The 23,053-nt window shown below is 43.1% G+C and overlaps 1 protein-coding gene across 1 annotated transcript in view; it reads left to right on the plus strand.

The window, feature by feature from the left end:
- The first annotated feature begins 397 nt into the window (after nt 1–397).
- The window catches only part of LOC137375957 (ETS-related transcription factor Elf-2-like), a 165,097-nt gene continuing 142,441 nt past the window's right edge, over nt 398–23,053 (plus strand). Inside the window, exon 1 of the mRNA XM_068043757.1 lies at nt 398–415. The gene's annotated coding sequence lies outside the window, so the exon portion shown is untranslated. The remainder of the gene's footprint in view (nt 416–23,053) is intronic.

Consider the following 23,053-nt stretch of genomic DNA (forward strand, 5'->3'; position numbering starts at 1 on the left):
CCCGTGAAGCGGGATGTTTTATTATCTTAAAGGTGGTATATAAATACAAAATGTTGTTGAACAGTAGAGATCAATTTAATACACTGAGAATGGCAATCCAAGCACATCCCCAGCATAAGTTTATCTAAGTTTCTGCTCTCACCTTGACTGAGGACCAGATACACTAGATCTACTCTGGAATTAAAGGAAGCAGCAAGGCACAAGGTGCTGCTGCTCTGTGTTCAATCATGAGATGTGGCTTTCCGTCAGGAGAGGGAAGCACTGAGGGTTCGTGCTACTTCAACCTTATTTTCTTTTAGTGAAATTCTTGGCCTACAGCTTAGATCTAGCCTTCAACAGTACACAATGCTCGGACAAAAAGGTCTCGTTCAGTAAAGCCTCCTGATCAAAACTGAACAGAGTTCTGCTACAGCAGGTAGGAAACTTGAAGATTAGTATTATAATGGAATAATCAGAATAAGAAAAACTAACTGTATTTTTACAAAATTGTTTAATTATGGTGTTTGATATTTTCTTCTCATCTTGTTCTAGCAGTAGAATGCAGCATACTGAAATAAGGGTCACTTTTCCTGCAAGAGCTTTCTCTGAATCACAACAGTCTCAGTGCTAACAGGTCACTTTTCAAAACACTTGCAACATGTGTCGTAAATTTCCCTTGGGAAGTTTTGGACAGCAAGACTTTTTAAAGTGGGCACTGTGTGATAACGAGAGCCCTCTCTTTTTCATAGTACATTCAGAGTGTTAGACGACAAACTGAAACCTCATCGTTCCCATTCTATCCCAACATGCCTTATCGCAATTTTCTTACTTCAGCGGTAAGCTGTGTAAGAAAGAACGGTACGAGGCATTTATAATAATGAAATGCTTCACACTGCTTTAGGGAAAAGCAACTTGTGCACTTACCGTTCAGATCCCTGGCTTATTTTGAGCCTTGTTTAAAAATACTTTTTGGAAGTAATGAATTTTGACGTTCGCTTGATACAGTCTTCATGACAACAACCAGTTCTAAACCCCCTTTCGCTTTTTTTGTTGTGCAGTCAATGTCAGAATTTTGTGGCAATCGCTTGTAATCAACAGCAAGCATATAATTCTGCAGTCATGCGGAATTTTCAGCTTTGTCACAAATGCTTTGAAAATTGCAACAAAACATCGTGATTAATTCAGAAACTTCTGAAAACATTCCCATTTTCAATCTTAGCAAAACGGTTCCGATGGCAGTTTTCCAAGTGTCCGTGTATTTGAGACGAGCTGTTCTGCTTTTTCTGGTTAAGTATTTTTAACACAAGCTGAGTATACAGACGGGTTGCACATTAGAAGCTATGAAGGTGAGGATATTGATTGACCTGTCAAATCAAAAATAAGTCATACTGTCATGCATTAATTCACACCATGAACTGATGAATTTTCAAGGAAGAATGGGTTTTTGGAAACTTTCTTACTCAAACCCACAAAAACCAAACAAAGCAGAACTGTACCAGAGTGGTTGGACGTGAGTTTACTTCAGTAATTTCCCACACGGCGAGTTCTGAATCTCTGCTATCACAAGCAAAGATAAGAAAGGGAGGGAGAATTCAGTAAGTGTTTTTAGGCTGCCTTCATGTACTTGTTGCAGGACTAGGTTGCACAGTTCACCTAATTAACAGAGGGAAAGGAAAGAAAATATATATTCATTTACAAATATGCTAATTAGAACTTACCTAACAATCCATTGAAGGTGAACATGTATCTTTTAAAAATAAGATTTACTGAACAACATGCTATTTTTCCATTACTGGAATTGTTCTGTACAATAAATTATTAACTGTAACTGTTTACTGCTAAAACCGAATAGAAAATAGAAATCTTGTTTGTTTGAATTAGTATTGCATTATTGTCTTAAGGCAGATTATTGATATTACAGTGTACAATTTGATTGGCTACTGAGCAAACCTTAATCCTTCTTAAAATCCTGCACTATTACAGCATCTGTTACATTTCAAAAGTGCCTCTACAGTTATCTACAAATGGTTTTTCTATAGGCTTGTAAAAACATGTAGATTCTATTTGCCAATAGAGGCTTTGAACAAATTAAAGTACTTGTATTGCACTGTCTTTTCCTAGCTTTCTGTCCCTTACCGCCCTTATGTTGTGGTCTTTAAAATATCTGCCTCACATTTTATTAACAGCAGTATATTCACCTTGGTTTTAAAATGATATCATCTTGGGGATCCAAAATAGCTGTGATTATTGTTGACCTTATTGCTGATACATCCAGTAGGCTTATATAAAATTGCCAAGTCAATGCACTTCTTAGATCTGCTCATCTTTACAACATTATAAAGTCATGTAAAGAGTCATCTGTTAGTTGCAGCTCCTGTGTATTATGCTCCCAGTGGGATGCAAATAAGAAACAATTAGACGTTGTGTTGGGGGGGGGGGGGGGGGGGGTGTGGCAGTAGAATATTTCTGTAAGTATGAGTTAAAATGAGCCAAATGACCTTCTTTATCCATATTTATCATGATACATGGATCTGAATCATTTTATAGACTGATATTTACATTCAAATGTTCCCCAATAAGCAACATTTGTCTATCTATGTTAAAATACATGATGAACACCAGTAAAACTATTCTGGGTCCCTTTCTGCAAGTGCACCTTTTGGTGAGTTATATTTGACAGTGGTTGTGAAGATCTGGATCATTCCATATTGAACAAGAAGGGTGGTGTGGCCACAAATAGAGAATAAGAAAAACATTACAGATGAAATTTTGATTTTAAGTCAGGAAATCGCTCAATGTTGGCTTTCTGATGGTATTTTAGGTATCTGGGTGAAGTGTAACAAGTATTGTACAGCTACAATTATAGGGTGTTTACCACTTTGACCTGCTACACATCCAATATTTTCAGAAAGCACATAAGTGCTGTTACTGATCGCATGAGACAACAACATTAAGAATTTTCTGGCAAACGGTCCTCATTGTGAAGTGAAGATTTTTATTTCAAAATAAAAACTGTAACGAAAAGTATGGCAAAGAGATTTAAGTCTGCATGGCAACAATTTCCAAATAGTGGATTACACTGGAACAGTGGCTGTCATGAACTAATTTGTGCTTTTTTGATTGGGAGATAAATTACAAAATATTTACTGCCATTTGAAATCCTTCAGACTATTTCACTAATAGGACAGATATTATAGTTTCAACCAATACTCTACCTTTATACTGCTCCATGAAAATTGCTTTAGTGCATTTAGAAGCAATTTTCATGGAGCAGTATAAAGGAACGTAGGAACAGGAGAAAGCCATTTAGCCCCTCGAGCCTGTTCTAACAAAAATCTATGAATCTCAGATTTAAAATTAACAATTGATCTAGCATCGATTGCCATTTGTGCAAGAGCGTTCCAAACTTCTATCACCCTTTGTCTATAGAAGTGTTTTCTAATTTCACTCCTGAAGATCTGGCTCTAAGTTTTAGACTATGCCCCTGGTCCTAGACTCCCCAACCAGTGGAAATAGTTTCTCTGTATCTACTCTATCTGTTCCCCTTAATATCTTAAAAACCTCAATCAAATCATCCCTTAACCTTCTAAATTCCAGGGAATACAATCTAGGTTGTGTAATCTCTCCTTGTAATTTAACCTTTGGAGTTCAGGTATTATTCTGGTAAATCTACACTGCATTTCCTCCAAGGCCAGTATATCCTTACTAAGGTGGGATGCCTAGAACTGCTCACAGTGCTCCAGGTGTGGTCTAACCAGGACTTTGTATTCTATTAGCCTTTTTGATTATTTTCTGTACCTGTTCATGACATTTTAATAATCTATTTACGTAGAACTCCATGTCTCTCCACTGATCCTAGGTTTTCACCATTTAGGAAGTGCTCTGTTCTATCCTTTCATGTCCAAATTGGATGACTTCATATTTGCCTATATTGAAATCTATTTTCCACAGTTTTACCCATTTATTTACTCTGTCTATATCTCTTTGGAATCATACGCTTCATCTACACTTCTTACAATGCTGCCTTTCTCCGTGTCATCAGAAAATTTGGATATGTGGCTTTCTATTCCGTTATCTAAGTCGCTAATAAATATGGTGAATAGTTGAAGCCCCAGTACAGATCCCTATGGGACATCACTAGTTATTCCTACCAATTAGAGTATCTGCCTGTTATCCATAATCCCTTCCTTCTGCCGCTCAGTCAATTTTCTAACCAGGACAATAATTTGCCTTCAATTCCATGAACTTCAAATTTAGCTAACAGTCTCTCATGAGGGACTTTATCAAATGCTTCCTGGAAGTCCATATAAATAACATCCACAGACATTCCCCTGTCCACATTTCAGTCACCTCTTCAAAAAAATTCAATCAGGTTAATCAGGCATGACCTACCCTTTTCAAATCCATGCTGGTTCTCTCTCTGATCAGCTGAAAGATTTCAAGATGTTCACTCACTCCATCCTTAATTATAGACTCTAGTCATTTCCCAACAACAGATGTTATACAAATTGATCTGTTATTCCCTAGTTTCCCTCTCTCATCTTTCTTAAAAATGAGAATGATATGCACAATTTTTCCAATCTAAAGGAATGGTTCCTGAATCAAGAGAACTTTGAAAGGTTATAATTGGGGCATCTGTAATGTTCCCAGCTACTTCTTTTAAATCCCTGGGATAGAAACCATCTAATCCTGGGGGTTTGTCACTCTGTAGTGTCAATATTTTATTACTGTTATTTTGCTTATGCTAATTTTGATGAATCCCTGCCCCTGATTTAATAATAGTTTCCTTGGGATATCTGACATGCTGACCTCTTCCTCTACTGTAAATACTTATATAATTATTCAACATGTCCACCATTTCCGTATATCACTGTTATCAGTTTTCAAGAGTCCTACAATGCACGTGACCACCCACACTAATATAATTGTAAGAAATCTGTGTTGATTTTGATATCCCTTGCAAGTTTCTTTTCATACTCACTTTTTGTAGCTCTTACTATCGGCTTTGACACCCTTTGCTATTCTTTGTATCTTTCCCATTCGTCAGGATTGGTGCTTTTGTTTGCATTTTTTATGCTTCTTTTTTAATTTTATATTGTCTCTTACCTGTTTATCCATTAACAGATTTGCCTCGTTTACCCTGGGCCGTCTCATTCCATGGAAGTTATGATGAACTTTTATAAAACATTGGTTCAATTTCAACTGGAGTATTGTGTCCAATTCTGGGTATCACATTTTAGGAAGGATGTGAAGGCATTAGAGAGGGTGGAGAAATGATTTACAAGAATGGTTCCAGGGATCAGAGACTTCAGTTATGAGGATAGATTGGAGAAGCTGGGATTATTCTCCGTAGAGGAGAAGGTTGAGAGGAGATTTGATTGAGGTGTTCAAAATCATGAGGGGTCTAGACAGTGTAGATTAGGAGAAACTGTTCCCGTTAGCAGAAGGGTCGAGAACCAGAGGACACAGATTTAAGTTGGTTGGTAAATGGCATTGCAATGCAATGGTGACAGGAAGAAAAACTTTTTTTTCTGCAGCTAGTAGTTAGGATCTGGAATGCTCAGCCTGGGAGTGTGGTGGAGGCAAATTCAACTGTGGCTTTCAGAAGGGAATTGGATAAGCATCTGAAGAGAAAAACATACTTGCTGGACTACAGGGAAAAGGTGGGGGAGTGCAACGAGCAGAATTGCTGTTAGAGTCATAGAGTTATATAGCACAGAAACACGCCCTTTGGCCCATTGTGTCCGTGCCGGCCATCAAGCACTTAACTATTCTAATCCCATTTTCCAGCACTTGGCCTGTAGCCTTGTATGCTATGGCGTTTCAAGTGCTCATCTAAATACTTCTTATATGGTGTGAGAGTTCCTGCCTCTACCACCTCTTCAGGCAGTGTGTTCCAGATTCCAACCACCCTCTGGGTGAAATATTTTTTCCTCAAATCCCCTCTAAACCTCCTGCCCCTTACCTTAAATCTATGCCTCCTGGTAATTGACCCCTCTGCCAAGGGAAAAAGTTTCTTCCTATCTAACCTATCAATACCCCTCATAATTTTGTATATCTCAATCATGTTCCCCCTTAGCCTTCTCTGTTCTAAGGAAAACAACCCTAGCCTATCCAATCTCTCTTCATAGCTGAAATACTCCAGCCCAGGCAACATCCTGGTGAATCTCCTCTGCACCCTTTCCAATGCAATCACATCCTTCCTATAGTGTGGTGCCCAGAACTGTACACAGTACACCAGCTGTGGTCTAACTAGCATTTTATACAGCTCCATTATAACCTCCCTGCTCTTATATTCCATGCCTGGGCTGATAAAGGCAAGTATCCCATATGCCTTCTGAGCCACCATATCTACCTGTGCTGCTGCCTTCAGTGATCTATGGAAAAGTACACCAAGATCCCTCTGACCTTTTGTACTTCCTAGGGTCCTACCATCCATTGTATATTCCCTTGCCTTGTTAGCCCTCCCAAAATGATCTTGTAGAATGTTGGTGTGGACAATGGGCTGAATGGCCTCCTTCAGTGCTGTAACTATTCTATGATTCTATTTTGGTAATTAGAGCTCTTACCCCTTATGGGTATATGCTTCTTCTGTATCATCTTAAATTCTTTTTTGAATGGCAATGGCTGCTGCCAGAACGACATCCACTAGAGACCAAGAATTGCAGAGTGATCCAGGCCAGTGGTAAGTGATGGTGTGAAGGATTTCGTGGGGGGAGCGGGGTGTGGGCAGCAAGGTCAGGAGGTGGCTTTCAGCAGGCATCCCTCTTCCCAATGCCAGGTCCCTCAATCAGCGCTGATTGCCTTTGAATGAGGTACACCCCTCTGGGAGACCATAAGCAACCCCGTACGGGTTTGCATGTCCGCGCCTGGTGACAGGTCTGTTCACTGCTGGGTTAATACCAGCAGTGGTGGGAAGAGGCCCGTAATTGGGCACTAATTGCCTCTTAAGGACTCAATTGGCAGTGGGGCAGGAAGGCCGTCCATGGGCCTTCCCACCACTGACTTAATTGGGGTGGAGGTAGGAAGGTGGTGAGGTCCCCAAGCACCACCGTCCCGCCTGATTAAATGCCCTCCCCACCTCCAAACTCTCCACGGGGGAGAGCATAAAATAGCGCCCACCATGTGGGACTTTCAATCCTGCTTTCAGAGGATGCTACCTGTTCTCCTAATTAGCAAATCTTCTACAACTATCACATTGCGCTTCCCCTCCTCCTCCTGGCTCCTTTGAATAGCTTCCTGCTCCAAGGTGCCATGGTCTGCATTCTGTCTGTCCTTCCAACAGTCTTTATTCTTATTCTCACATGTAGCAAGTACACTGTACCTGTTGGATTGGATCACCTCTACAGTTTCTTATTCTCTATCTCCCTTCACACTGTGCACTAATGGTCACACCAAGCCCATTCTGAACCTTCACCCCTTTATGAGGTTGACTGAAGTCTGGAGCAAACTCTCCAGAAACTGCTCCTCCTACCTTACATGCCTGAGTGTCTCCAACTCCCCCTCCAGCTCAATAACTCTGAGCCAGAGAGATTTAAGTTGGAGATATCTACTGTAGATGTGTTTGCTTGGGCCAGTTGTGCTGTCCACATACTCCCACATACTGCAGTCCAGACACACAACCTCCTCTGGCATATCTTAGTCTAGATTATTTATATTAATTGTATCCACTTTTAAGTTTATTGTAAGTTTTGTTTTCTTTTTCTACACACTAACTTGAACTAAGTATTAAAACTCTGGAAAAAATGTAAATGCCTCTATTTATAAAGCTACTATCTAAACATACCAGAAATAAACTGAAGACTTGTTCCTGATCTGACCTGGAATAAAAACACTCACCGACTACTCAACAATCAGTTAGTTGCCTCTCTCCCTGACGCTTGTGCTCCCTTACCTCCGGGTTCTTTGATTGAAGTCTACCTTCAGGGACTCGCTACCTATAGCTCTCCTGTTGCTCTGCTACTCTGCTGCTGACCTCTGACACTTTAACTTCCTCCCTAGCTCCTGGAAATCTGACCATGACTCAATACCTGCCCTCTCTATGTTGTTGGTACCGACATGTAGCACAACTTCTGGATCACTCCCTTCCCCCTGCTGAATATTTTACACCCTCTCTGTGATGTCCTTTACCTTGGCACCAGAGAGGCAACACACCATGCGGGACTCACGATGACTGTTACAGAAATGCCTGTCTGTCCCCCTAACTATGGAATCTCCTATAACAACTGGTATTCTACTCTTTTGCTGTTCCCTCCTGTATAGTCCCTTACCCATTTGTGCCATGGTCTGGACTGTATTCCTTCAACGTGTCATCAGTCCCAGCGTCTCCAGTGCTGGGTACCGGTTTGCAAGTGGCACATACCCCGAGGACTCCTGCATTTCCTGCTTCTTCCTACACTTCCAGGTGGCCACCCATCTATTATCCGGAACTTTCAGTGCCAGTGCAGTAACAACCTCCAGGAACGTACAATCCAGGAAGCTCTCTTGCTCCCTAATGCTCTACAGTGTCTCCTGCTGCCCCACAAGCTCAGAAATCCTGAAGCATCTGGAGACACTTCTTACACACGTGGTTCCCCAAGACACATGAAGTGTCCTGAAGTTCCCACATGGTGCAAGAATCGCAAGCAACAGGTCTCAGCTCAGATCCATGATCTAAAAAAAATCTCTATTCCCTCTTTCAGAATCTAATTAGTACATTGCTTAAACTAATTTTAATTAATTCTCTGTGCTAATACTCTTATTAATTTACTTACTGTTATACACGCACTGATTGAAGTTTTTAATTTCATGGCATCTAATGCCTAGTTTAGAGAGAGAAAAAGAGAAATACTCACCAATCACTGATCTGCTTTCCTGTGGCATTACACTTCAATTTTTTTTGAACACGGTGGGTCCACTCTGAACTCTCCTCAGAGCTCTCTTGTCCTTCCTGAGGCAAGGGGCTACAGTGCCACTGTAGCTCTCCTGTTGCTCTGGAGAGTCATGAACAGTGCTGGATAGGGGAAGGGGGCGGGGGGCGTCAGAGGCCATTGTCGGACTTTGTTGCTGTGGTTCACGAGGGTCCTCCAGGTGGTCCGCTGGCTGGTTACTGACATGCAACGCCACAGCTGAGACTATTTGAGAGAATAGGCTAGAACCTTCATTCCCGCGTGACGCCACACAATCAGACTGGCCCCCGCACGTGCGGCACGAGTCGTCATAAGCACAAGCAATAGCAATGTAGTTCTATAAGCAAGGGCTATCACCAGGGGGCATAATTTTAAGGTGATTGGAGGAAGGTTTCGGGGAGATGTCAGAGGTAGGTTCTTTACACAGAGAGTGGTGGGTGCGTGGAATGCACTGCCAGTGGTGGTAGTAGAAGCAGATACATTAGGGACTTTTAAGCGACTCTTGGATAGATACATGGATGATAATAGAATGAAGGGTATGTAGGTAGTTTGATCTTAGAGTAGGTTAAAGGGTCGGCACAACATCGTGGGCCGAAGGGCCTGTACTGTGCTGTACTGTTCTATGTTTTACTTTACTGTTGCAACATACATCTGCGAGATTGGATTTTCAACACTTGTGGGGCTGAAAACAAAGAGGAACCGAGTGAACGTAGTCCTGACATGAGACTAAAGCTCTCCAGCTTGGGACCAGACAACACCTCATTGGTGTCTCATCAAAAGCAGTGCTATTCCTCCCATTAATTCTGATGCGTTTTGTTGTGGTGGCAAGTGAAAGTGGGTGAGGTAGGACTGGTCGCTGGTCTATAGGGTCCTTTGCATTGCCTAAGTGGTCCATGCATGAAAATGTTTGAGAACCACCGATCTAGGCTGCTCAGAATTTTATACACCTCAATTAAATCTCCCCTCAGCCTTCTCTGTTCCAAAGAAAATAGGCCCAGCCTATCCTCATTACTAATATTCTCTAGTCCTGGCAACAGCTTCGTAAATCTCCTCTGTACCCTCTCTGGTGCGATTACATCCATCCTGTCATTCAGTGACCATAATGGTATGCAGTACTCTCGCTGTGGCCTAACTAGTGTTTTATACAGTTCCACCAGAACCTCCCTGCTCTTATAGTCTATGCCTTGGCTAATCAAGGAAAGTATCCCATATGCCTTCTTAACCACCTTATCTTCCCTGGCCTGCTACCTTTGGCGATCTGTGGACATGCACTCCAAGGTCCCTCTGTTCCTCTACACTTCTCAGTATCCTATCATTTATTGTTTATTCCCTTGACTTGTTTGATCTCCACAAATGCATTACCTCACATTTCTCCAGATTGAATTCCATTTTCTTCTTTTCTGTCCACCTGACCAGTCTATTGATATCTTCCTGCAGTCTACAGTTTTCTTCCTCACTATCAACCACACAGTCAACGTTTGTATCATCAACAAACTTCTTAATCATGCCCCCTTCTTTTAGATCAAAGTCATTGATGTACATCATGAAAAGCAGGGGCCTAGTACTGAGTCTTGTGGAACCCCACTGAAAACAGCCTTTCAGTCACAAAGACACCTATTGACCATTACCGTTTGCTTCCTGCCACTGAGCTAATTATGGATCTAACTTGCCACTTTCCCTTGGATCCCAAGGGCTTTTACTTTTTTAACCAGTCTGCCATGTGGAACAATGTCCAAAGTCTTGCTAAAATTCATGCAGAGTACATCAAACGCACTGCCCTCATTTACCCTCCTGCCTCCTCAAAGCCTTCAATCAAGCTAGTTAGACATGGCATTCTCTTAACAGATTAGTGCTGACTGTCCTTGATTAATCCATGCCTTTCTAAATGACGATTAATACTATCTCTCAAAATGTTTTCCAATAATTTGCTCACTACCACGCTATCACCAATTTGTGGGGAATAACTGTAGTTCGTTGGCTTATTACTGTGCAGTTTTAAAGATGATAGGCTGGATTTTATTATCACACTGCTGTGAGCAGCAGCAGGTATGCAAAATGGCAGCAGTCCCCCCTCTGATGTTTGCAGCCGTGCTGCCACGATTATGCAGCGGGCGGCCATTAAGCATATTGATGGCGGCCGTCCCCCCCAATCATGTGGCAGGGGCGGCATTGGCAACGCCGTTAATGGTGGCATCTGATGTTGGAGCCGGTGCTGGCTCCATCTTTAAATGGCTGGTGGCCCTGCATTTACTCTCCTTGCATTGAATAGCAGCTTACTGCAGCAACACTTCAATGGTTTGCCATAATTTTGCAACTCAGCAAGCATCTCCAAGGGCATCATTCTGACCATGTCAGAGCAAGGGTGGCCCCACGATTCAGTGATGCCTCCCTGTTGATTCTCCTCTAGGCTGCAAGGTCCTCTTCCCCAACGATGGCAAGAAGAGGTCCTCCCGCCTGACCAAGCAAGCCTGGACAGAGATCGCAGAGGAGGTTTGTAGCTGTGGGGTCACCCATTGAAACTGGGTCCAGTGCAGGAAGAGGGTCAATGGCCTCCTGCACACAGCCAAGGTAAGCTGCGCAGTTCCACATAGCTTGCTGAGATCCACTTGCCCATAAGCATAAAGACAAACGGTTGACACAGCCATTGCAATGATAGGAAGGTCATAGCGTAATGATAGCAGATTACTGACTGCATAAGTGAGATGAGTCTCCCTTGTTTCTATCTTAGCCCAATTGAGACCCATGATAGACTCAGTATGAGAGCAGCAACATCCCCCAGGCGCAGAAGAGGGGCCCATGTTAGCATTAACGTGATGGAGAGACATTTGGAACAATAGCTACATCCTTGATCTTTCAGAAGAGAGCCCACAAGAGCAGGGAGGCAGCAAGGACCGGTGACAGGGTGGCCGACCTGTGACCTCTGTCTCAGGCCAAAGAGGAGGCGCTCGAGTTAGCCTGGAGCCAAGGAGGTCGAGGTCGGGGTCCCAGTTGAAGAGAGTGATTATTGACAAACACAGAATGAATCGAAATTACATTTGATACAGAAACGCAATGCTGGCATCATTGCAACATGTGTACCATAACACCTAAATGTCTGTTCTTGACATTGTATCATGCAGGGCAGTGTTCGAAAATGTTTAGAGACAATGAGGAAACAACGATAACATCTGAGGACAAACAACACTTAGAGGATGCACCGTCAGTGGGTATCCAATTGGCCTTAGATTCGGGTCACATGCTGGTGAAGGCACCACACACACACCCGAGCAACTGGAGTCGGAGGACTGTGGGTGTCCAGGCCCATGCTGAGCCCCAGGCTGATGATGATCCTCTGATGTTGACAGCACAGGGCATGCTGGATCCAGGCCATGACTGTTGCCATGTCCCAGGCATGTTGGCACATAGCTTCATCCACGGAGAGGTTGGCCACCCTCATGGAGAGCCGCATCCCACAGATAAGCCGTGACCTGCAAACCCTCGCCTTGGCCATGACTTCAAATTAGCAGTGACAGGGCGAGAGAAGGACCAGGTGCCTGGCGAGTGTTCCCTCTCCTCGTCCTTCATCTGAGAGCAGTGAGGTTCCAACGAGTCTTGAGAGGAAGGAGGAGAGGCTGGGCTCAACATCTGGGGTCTCCCCTTAGGGTGATTCAAGTGTGGACATGGGCTCCTCAGCCCCTCTGCCAGTGAGTCCAGCTCCAGCAGTTGCGATGCCTGAGGACAGCCCTGAGCTAGTGCAGGAAGTCTTCAGGCAGCTGGGGCCCTCCAGGCCTCAGGCACAGAAAGGACAACTGCCGAAGTCATCCCAGGCCAGGGGGCATCCTGGTCAGCAACCTACCTCCAGTCCAGCTGCGAGCGCAGAGGTAACTGTGAAGGAGTACCTGCAAATGTATGAAAAACACACCTTGACACATATGGGTACTCACAGGTGAGACAAATATGTCATGTTTACTTTAATTAAATATGTTTTTCTGCCAATCATCAGCCTTTATTGTCTGAAAACCACATTCCATCATGGAGTGATATGTGTTTTTCAATTCCATCATAAGCCTTACACTATTGCCAATGTGACCACTGAGATCATTAGCATGCCAATAAGCATGATGATTAATTGCACGAATGATGTCACATGGGCAATGGCTAGATTTGCTGCTGCCATTCATGCTGGAGAGATAGATGTTACTGAGGCAGGGGACTTGAGACTACATGCATGATGGTGAGTTTTACAGTTTATATAAATGACTTGGCCCTCCTAAACAGAGCATTGGTCACCTCCTTGATGTAGCAGATTGAGAGACCCCAGCCATGTCGCCGGTGGATCCCTGAAATGATCCAACCTATACAGATGCTAAAATAAAATTCCACAAGATAACAACGCATAACTTACCAAACCTTTGCAGACACCGAGGACTCTCGCTTCGGTGGTGCCAGCTTTTCAAAGACGGGAAAGTGAAGGCATGTGAGTGCCGCATGTCATGCAGAAGATTGCGAACGGCTGGTAGGATCATGGCGAATTCGATACTAATGCATGCAAAACAGAATTTACGTATTTAAACTACGATCCCATCACAACACGGTGGAGGTGACGCCATGGAACTGCGCTGCCTCCGAGAAAATTGGAAACTAGCATTACTGCGTCGGGTTCCATGACGGACAAATCTGTGCTGATTCTCCACCCCCCCCCCTCCACCAGAAAACCCGCCTTCCAACAGCGCACAAAATCCAGCCCAATTTTCCTCATCGTCAAAGTCATACCATTATAGTATAATCATCCTCCTTGTTACGACACTGGTTCAGTCAGTTACATACTCCCACATTGACTTCTGACACTCAAAACAATGTAGTACTTGCACTGTGCTGTAAGTTGGAAGATAATGAAATCAGGCAGCATATACTATCTGAATTTATTTATACTTAACATTACATTTACAAAAGCAAATTTGAGGTACCAGCTAAAAAGAAATGATTCAAAAGATTAAATAAAAAGTAATCATATCCAAATGGAGGCAAGAAAATCTAAAAAGTTGAATGAAAATAGCACTGTTCTATGGCATCATGAAGTGAGGTAGATTTAATTTAACTTAAATACGAAAATTAAAAGACTCTGCCTTGCATTGGTGCTTCATCTTGTTGTGCTGTGGGTGGCAGGATGCAATTTGAAGTCTGAAATAAAAACAGAAAGTGCTGGAAATACTCAGCAGGTCTGGCAGCATCTGTGGTGAGAGAAACAGAGTTAACGTTTCAGGTCGATGACCTTTCATCAGAACTGCCAAGTATTTCCAGCACTTCCTGTTTTTATTTCAGATCTCCACCATCTGCAGTATTTTGCTTTTATTGTAGCAATTTGAAGTCTGCTGTCCCCACATGCTGTGTTCTGATATTGATTATAATGTTCGTTGAGAGGTTGGTTACAAGTAACATTTTTCCTTTCGGTAGGAGGGGTGGTGGTGGGTTGGGTGGAAATTTGGTTATGAATCATTCTTGTATACCTCCCAGCAACTGTATCAAAATGGCAAGTATTCCCTCTCAACTATGTGGTTAAGGGAGAGTGAAAATGGTGCAGGAAAAAAGAAAGAACAAGTTTATTAATAAATGAAAACATTTCAAGACAAGTGCATCATTATGATAGCTATGACTGCTCATTTTCCCACTCCATCCACTATAGTTTCATTCAGTGTCTGCAGGTGTGATCGGTATGATCTGTTGGGAAGTGGGGGCAATGAGAAATCAGTAACACAAGTATTATAAGTCGTGCAGATATGAGCTCCCCGTACCCTCCCTTTCAAACAACTGTCAAATTCTGTTTCAACAATGATTTGTGGGAAACAATTCCACATTCTAACCACCTATTGTGCGAGGAAATTCAGACCGAAATACACCATATGTGGGTAGGGCAGAACCTCTGTGGCAATGTGTTCACCTGTTGATGGGCCCGGTCTCAAATCTCAGCCATAGGATCATTTAGCTATCTGGACAGGCATACTTGTACCTGTAGTAGTGCAAAACCTATCGCTACTTATCTATAACCATTAAAAATCTTGAATACCTCTATCTGTCCCTTAAAAATGGAAGGACAATGTATTTTTCAGAATGGGGCAGTTTTTTTTTAAGAAAAACATTTTTTACTAGACAAAATGCAAGTACCAACTCTCAGACCAAACATCTGAATAAACATTGACTTTGGGTGGGAGAGTCTGCCAAACCTATGACAACCTTCAAACAATGGCTATGGATATAATTTTAACTTTGCAATTTGCTCTTGTACTAATACAATGCGCTAAAATAAAATGTAGCAAGCGGTAATAAAATCTCATTTCATTTGTCACTACAAAATAGTTTATAATGTGGTGGGATGATTATCGAAGCTTTAGTTTGAAAATGATGTGGGTGTTTTGTCACTACTGGAATTTTGCTGAAGTGATTGCATACCTCTAATCATGTAGCATGTTTAAACTTGTTATTCCCACCTTCTTCCTTCCTTCCTTCCTTTCCATTATTAAAGGCTATTTGAAATCTAAGCCTTGAGGAGTCACATGATCTGCAAGTGCACATAGGATAATAGCTGTTTTGTACTGAGATACAAAGAAGTAATTTAATTGAAGGTCCTGATGACCATAAGCCGCAGGAGCAAAGCTTGCATCCTGTGATTCCCCAAATGGTCCAACAAGGAGAGCTGAGAGCAGAGACAAGATGCTCCCCAAAGCAGGGGAGATTGGAAGCCTTATCATCTTTGCCTGCTCCCAATCGCATTCACAGATGGTTCCAGAGTATCATTGATAGATCCCCAGAAACACATTGCTTACCTATCTTTTCTGATGTGAAGCAGTGCATGGCACATTTTGGAAGTCATGAAAAGTGGATATGAGTAAATGTGTTTTTATGTCTAATTTAATGTAAGGAACATGTTGCAAATATTGATTCTTATTATCAATACTAACCTATGATAAATCTTTATACATGTAATGCAAATCAATGTAGTTTCTAATAACTTACAATAAATTGTTAAATGAAATAAATTTCAAGTAGAAACAGGTATTTTCAGTCCCCAGTATGGGATGTAAAATCCTTTGATTGACAGGTGCTGTGATGCAGGCTTAAAGGGGAATTATCATCCATTGAGGTGACTCTCACATTATTTTGCTGGGTTTGTAAATAGAGAAGCATGTTTTTCCTATTGTTCAATTGGGACTACATTTTGAATAACATGGGCTTTGAGCTAGGGAGAGACAAAATTGGCCAGGATTCCTGTTCTTGGTTGCTATCTGGAAATGCCTGCTGGAAAATTTGTGTGGACAATGGGATTTGAAGATGATCCTCAGTGCATCTGCTATTTCCTCCCTGGCTTCCTTTAACAACTTAGGATGCAATCCATCCAGCCCTGGCGATTTATCCACTTACATGGATGTCAGATCCTCTCGTACTTCTTCTCTCATTATGCTTATCGTATCTAATATTTCACACTCCTTCTCTTTAACTACAATGTCTGCATCAACCCTCTCCTTTGTGAAGACAGAGACAAAAAGCTCATTAAGAACCCTGCTCACATCTTCTGCACCCACGCTTAAGTTCCCTTGTACATCTCTGTTAGGCCCAACCCTTTGCTTAGTTATCCTCTTGCTCCTAATGTACTGATAAAACATCTTCGGGTTTTCCTTGATTTTACCTGCCAATAATTTTTCATGTCCTCTCTTTGCTATTCTAATCTCCTTTTTTACTTCACCCCTGCACTTTCTATACTCCTCTAGGCTTTCTAAAGTATTAAGATTTTTCTGATCATCATAAGCTTTCTTTTTCTGCTTTAATTTACCCTGTAAGCTTCTAAATAACCAGAGGGCTCTAGATTTGGCAGTACCACCCTTTATCTTTGTGGGGAAATGCCTCCACTGTGCCTGCAGTATCTTGCTTTTGAATGCCTCCCACTCGTTTGCCATTAATTTTCCTTAAAGTAGCTGTATCCAGTCCACTTTCACCAGGTTACCTCTCAGTTTCGTGAAATTTGCCTTTCCCGAATCTAGAACTTTTACTCCTGTTTTATCTTTCTCCTTTTCCATGATTATGCTAAAACTAACTGTATTATAGTCACTATCTCCAAAATGGTCACCCATTGTTACTTCATCCACTTGCCCAGCTTCATTACTGAAGACTAAATCTAGAATTGCGCCCCCTCTTGTTGGGCTTGTCACGTGCTGGCTAAAAAAGTTTTCTTGAACGCAGTTCAAGAATTTTGTTCCCTCTGTGCCCTTCACACTGTTTGTATCCCAGTTGATATGGGGTAGTTGAAATCCCCAACTATTATTGCCCTATAGTTTTTGCACTCAGAAATTTGGCTACATATATGTTCTTCTATCTCTCTTTTACTGTAGTACTCTCCTAGTAGTGTGGCTGCCCCTTTTTTATTTCTGAGCTCCACCCATATGGCCTCGTTTGATGATTCATTTAGCATATCATCCCTCCTCAAAGCTGTTATTGATTCCTTAACGAATGAGGCTACACCCCTTCCTTTTTTATCCCCCTCTTTATCCATGTGGTGGTTGGGGTGTAAAGTGACTAACAGCAGTTCAGGTAGTGATGGTGGGGGAATGGGCAATAGGGGGACATGCAGCTTAGGGCAGTGAGTTGCTAGTAGGCTTTGCTCTCTAATTTTTGACCCCTTTTCTGCTGTTAGCACTCTGCTATTTGTATTCCATTTAAATAAATAGAATGAAAATTGGATGGGCTCTAAATTGGATTGACAGTCTCCTCCACCAGATTACCACCCTTACAGTGAAGACAAAAATTTATTCCAATCTCTTCAGAAGGAAAAGGATTGAAAACCGATAACCTCGCTTCCCTATGCACATACAAAATAACCCAAAACCATGTCAAAATATTTTGTTCCCCTAAGGCTGAAGGATGGGGGGGTGCGAAACGAAGTATAGATGTCGCCAGGACCCTGAGCTTCCGGTTGCTTGCCATTTCAACACTTCCCCCCAGCTCTCATGCTCACATCTCTGTCCTAGGATTGCTGCAGTGTTCCAGTGAACATCAACGCAAGCTCGAGGAACAGCATCTCATCTACCGATTAGGCACACTACAGCCTGCCGGACTGAACATTGAGTTCAATAATTTCAGAGCATGACAGCCCCCCATTTTACTTTCATTTTTAGTTATTTTTTCTTCCTTTTTTTTACATTCTTTTTTACATTTTTTACAATCTTTTTTTTGCATTTATTTCATTTCATCTTAGTTTGTTCAGTTTGCTTATCCACTGTTTTTTTTCAGGTTTTTTTTCAGGTTTGCACTTGCTGCTGATCAATATTCAGTGTATTTACACCTAATCTGTACTAATGTTTTGTCTTTCAACACACCATTAACTTATTGTTTGCCTTTGCTCCGTGACCTTTTGGTCAGCTATGTGGCCTGGTCCAATCTACACCTTCTCCTTTTTTATCTCTTGCCCCACCCCCACCTCACTTGCTTACAATCTGTGACTTTTCTAATATTTGTCAGTTCCGAAGAAGGGTCACTGACCCGAAACGTTAACTCTGCTTCTCTTTCCACAGATGCTGCCAGACCTGCTGAGTGATTCCAGCATTTCTTGTTTTTATTTCAGATTTCCAGCATCCGCAGTATTTTGCTTTTATATTAATATAGATGTCGCCAACCTTGCACAGCACAGCCACAATGTTGACGTTCTCATCAGATTCAAAACCACAACATAATTGCAATCAGGAATTTTAAAGTTGAATGAGGAAAGTTATTTGCAGTCAGTTTGGGCCACAATTGGCTGACCTCAAAGTGATTAGGGGTGCCATGACCCCCACTGACCTCCTACTGGCTCTGCTACCTGCTCCACGGTGAACTTTCCCAGACAGATAAAATGCGGTTGTGAATCAGAGTTCCTGCAGCAACAGATTGCAGTTGTTGCAGGAAATGAGGTTACCTGAAAACTCTGTTTCTGCGCTCCCCCCACCCCCCCCCCCGCCAAATCCCCCCCAAATTTTTAATTTTCATTTAGATTTAAGCACACTTTTTTACTGTCATCCTATTGTACAATATTTGGCTATGCTGTATATTGGTGATTGACCCTATTCCTCCCTCTTACAGTTTGACTTGTCTAACCTCCGGTCCAGTTTTTTCACAACTCAATCATACTTTTGCTGACTTCATTAACCTTTCAGTTATATGATCCAAAACTTCATTCCTGAAATAATCAATAACATTTATTTCAAAAGTTGCAATTGACCAACTAATAATTTTCTAATTTAACTGTATAAATATATATATAGAAATCATTTGGATCACAGAGAGATTTCTCTGATGGATTCTGAGTTAGAATTTTGAAATTTTGAAAATGTAGTATGAACTCTGTTACTGTTAGAGGTGCTTAATGTTGTTATTAATAACACTGGAGTGTCTCAGTCACATCCCCAGTTACAATTTTGGTTCAAAATGTATTTCACGTCCAGAGGTCAGAATAACCTTTTGATTTCTGTCCCTGTGAAATGAAAAGACCGCCTCAGTAACCTTGTGAATGCTCATATTTCATGTTTACATTTGAAAATCCACCAGAATCCACCACTGGAATAAGGAAGTATTCCTACAATTGTACAGGGTTTTGGTGTGACCACATCTGGAATACTGTGTGCAGTTTTGGTCGCCACATTTAAGAAAGGATAAACTTGCATTGGAGGTAGTGCAGCGAAGGTTCACCGGATTGGTCCCTGGGATGAGGGGGTTGTCCTATGATGAGAGATGAAGTGAACAGACAGATTTTTATGAATAAAGTATATTTTGGAAAACAAAAATGAAGTGAATTGAGTTGTATTCAGCCCTGTGGGACTGGGTCGGCCCGGACCTGCTGGAAGTATACGAGAGTATGCTCCTGGCCGGCAGCATGTCAGAATCCATGAGGAAAGGCATCATCACCCTCATTTACAGGCGGAAGGGGGAGAGGGCAGAAATCAGAAATTGGCGGCCCATCTCACTGCTTAATGTTGATTACAAGATTCTGTCCAAAGTCATAGCCAGTTGAGTCAAGTCTGCTCTGGAGTTGGTGATCCACCCCGATCAGACCTGTACTGTACCCGGCAGGAAGATCTCCGATAGTCTCGCGCTACTCAGGGATATGATCGCCTATGTACAGGACAGGAGGGTGGACACCTGCCTCATCAGCCTGGACCAGGAGAAGGCTTTTGACAGGATATCGCACACCTACATGATGGACGTGCTTTCCAAAATAGGGTTTGGGGAGGGAATCTGCAATTGGATCAAACTGCTCTACACAAACATCAGTAGCGCAGTCTCAATCAATGGGTGGGAATCGGAAAGTTTCCTGATCCAATCTGGAGTCAGATAGGGCTGTCCTCTCTCCCCTGTCTGGTTTGTTTGCTGTATTGAACCCTTTGCTGAGTCTATTAGGAAGGATGCGGGCATAAGAGGGGTGACAATCCCATGCAGTGGAGGCACTCAGGTGAAAACCTCCCTGTACATGGATGACGTCGCCGTCTTCTGCTCGGATCCGCTGTCTGTGCGCAGACTGATGAGCATCTGCGACCAGTTCGAACTGGCCTTGGGAGCCAAAGTTAACCACGGCAAGAGCGAGGCCATGTTCTTTGGGAACTGGGCTGACCGATCCTTTGTCCCCTTCACCGTCAGGTCAGACTACCTGTAGGTGCTGGGGATATGGTTCGGAAGGGCCGGGGCATATACCAAAACCTGGGAGGAGTGAGTAGCCAAAGTACAACACAAGCTGAGAATGTGGGGGCAGCGATCTCTCTCCATTGTGGATAAGAACCTGGTCATCAGGTGCGAGGCGCTCAAGTTGTTGCTGTATGTGGCGCAGGTCTGGCCCAGACCCCACTCCTGCGCTGTGGCGGTCACCCAAGCCATTTTCCGCTTCATCTGGGGATCTAAAATGGACTGGGTCCGGAGGGACACGATGTTCAAACCTCTGGATAAGGGCGGGAAAAATGTACCCAACGTGGCCCTCATCCTGATGACTACCTTTGTGTGCGGCTGCATCAAGCTGTGTGTAGACCTCCAGTACGCAAACTCCAAGTGTCACTACGTGCTGAGGTTCTATCTGTCCCCGTTGTTGCGAAGGATGGGCCTGGTCACATTGCCGCGGAACGCTCCATCCAGTTGAACTGTGCCGTACCACCTATCCTTCGTGGAGCAGTTTCTGCGGGAAAACACCTTGGACCACCGATCCATCAGGCAGTGGTCTGCACGGAATGTCCTCAAGGCCCTACGGGAAAAGGAGACGGTGGATCCTGTCGGATGGTTCCCCGAGCAGACCGCCAAAGTCATTTGGCGGAATACCTCATCACCAGAACTTTCAAACAAGCACCAAGATATAGCTTGGCTGGTGGTGAGAAGAGCCCTCCCCGTCAGATCCTTCCTGCACGCCCGAAGTCTCACCCCCTCCGCACAATGCCCCCGCGGTGGCTGTGGTGGGGAAGAGACGGTTGCCCATCTCCTCCTGGAATGTGTCTTTGCAAAGCAGGTGTGGAAAGAGATGCAGTGGTTTTTGTCGCGGTTCATCCCAAGCAGCTCGGTAACACAGGAGTCTGTGCTCCACGGGCTGTTCCCAGGGACGCACACCAAGACAAACATCAACTGCTGCTGGAGGACTATCAATTCGGTGAAAGACGCCCTTTGGTCTGCCCGAAACTTGCTGGTCTTCCAGCGCAAAGAGTTGTCCACGACCGAATGTTGCAGACTGGCACATTCCAAGGTCCAGGACTACGTGCTGAGGGACGCAATTCAGTTCTAATATCTTCCATAATCTGTTACTAAAGTTATAAAACACGTTTAAAAAGGTTGCATTACTCTGCTGACTTAACATGTGTATGGCAGCTTAGTAGTTGTACTCGATTAGCAACTCAAGAGGTCCTACCATGACATGTTGTGAAATTAAATTCAATAAATCACTAGAAAAATAACCTTGGAAACTTTGAAGTTGTTGTAAAAAACTATCTTGGTTCACTAAGTTCTTCAGGGAAGGGAGCCTGCCAACTGGGGAGATGGTGGCATAGTGGTAATGTCACTGAACTAGTAATCTAGAGTCCCAGGCTAATTCCCTGGGGACATGGGTTCAAATTCCACTATGGCAGCTGGTGGAATTCAAATTCAATTAATTAATAAAATTCAGTAATGGTGCCATGAAACTATCATTGATTGTTATAAAACCTGTCTGCTTCACTAATGTCCTACAGGGAAGGAAATCTGCCATCCTTACCTGGTCTGGCCTACATGTGACTCCAGACCCACAGCAATGTGGTTGACTCTTAACTGCCCTCTGAAATGGCCTAGCAAGCCACTCAGTTGTCAAGGACAATTAGGGATGGGCAACAAATGCTGGCCTTGCCAGTGACACCCACATCCTATGAAAGAATAATAAATCCACCCCCTCTCTCCGACACATAATTAAGTCCCACACAACATTGTTGACTCTTACTACCTTCTGAAATGGCCCAGCAAGCCACTCAGTTGTAAACAATGCATATGATGTTCAAAAATACTGGCATCAATCTAGGCATTGTATTTAGACATAGTTTAGACAACAAAAGTACAGTCAACCCTGCAAAGCGGTGAAGGAAATGAGGAAATAATCTACCTGACCTTGTCCTCACCACCTTACTTGTTGTAAGCATGTCTGTTCACAAAAAGCATTGGTAGGGGTAACCACCACAAAGTCTCATTTCCATTGTGCACTGTGGCAGATGGTTGTGCTAAGTACGCCAGTTTAAGGACAGATCTAACAGCCCAAAACAGGCCATCAGCAGCAGCAGAACCATACATCAACACAACCTGATACCGTGGCATCATCCCTCTGTTCTCAAGCACTATCAAGCTGGGAGAAAATATGGAGTGTAGGGGCATGGAATTTGGATGTGTAGTGTTGCTGGAGACATAGAAACAGATAACTTATGGCAGATGATGAAGCCATTTGGCCCATTGAATCTGTGCCAGCCGAAGAAGCCACCCAGCCTAATCCCACTTTCCAGTTCTTGGTCTGTCGCCCTGTACGTTGCTGCAATTCAAGTGCATTTCCAAGTATTTTTTTAAGTCCAATGAGGGTTTATGCCTCTCCCACCTTTTTAGGGAGGGAGTCCCAGACGCCCACTACCCTCTGGGTGGAAGAATTTCTCCTTAACTCCCCTCTAATCACCCTGCCAATTACTTTAAATCCATGCCCCCTTGGT

This window comes from Heterodontus francisci, chromosome 1 (genome assembly GCF_036365525.1).
Source record: "Heterodontus francisci isolate sHetFra1 chromosome 1, sHetFra1.hap1, whole genome shotgun sequence".
Taxonomy (NCBI): domain Eukaryota; kingdom Metazoa; phylum Chordata; class Chondrichthyes; order Heterodontiformes; family Heterodontidae; genus Heterodontus; species Heterodontus francisci.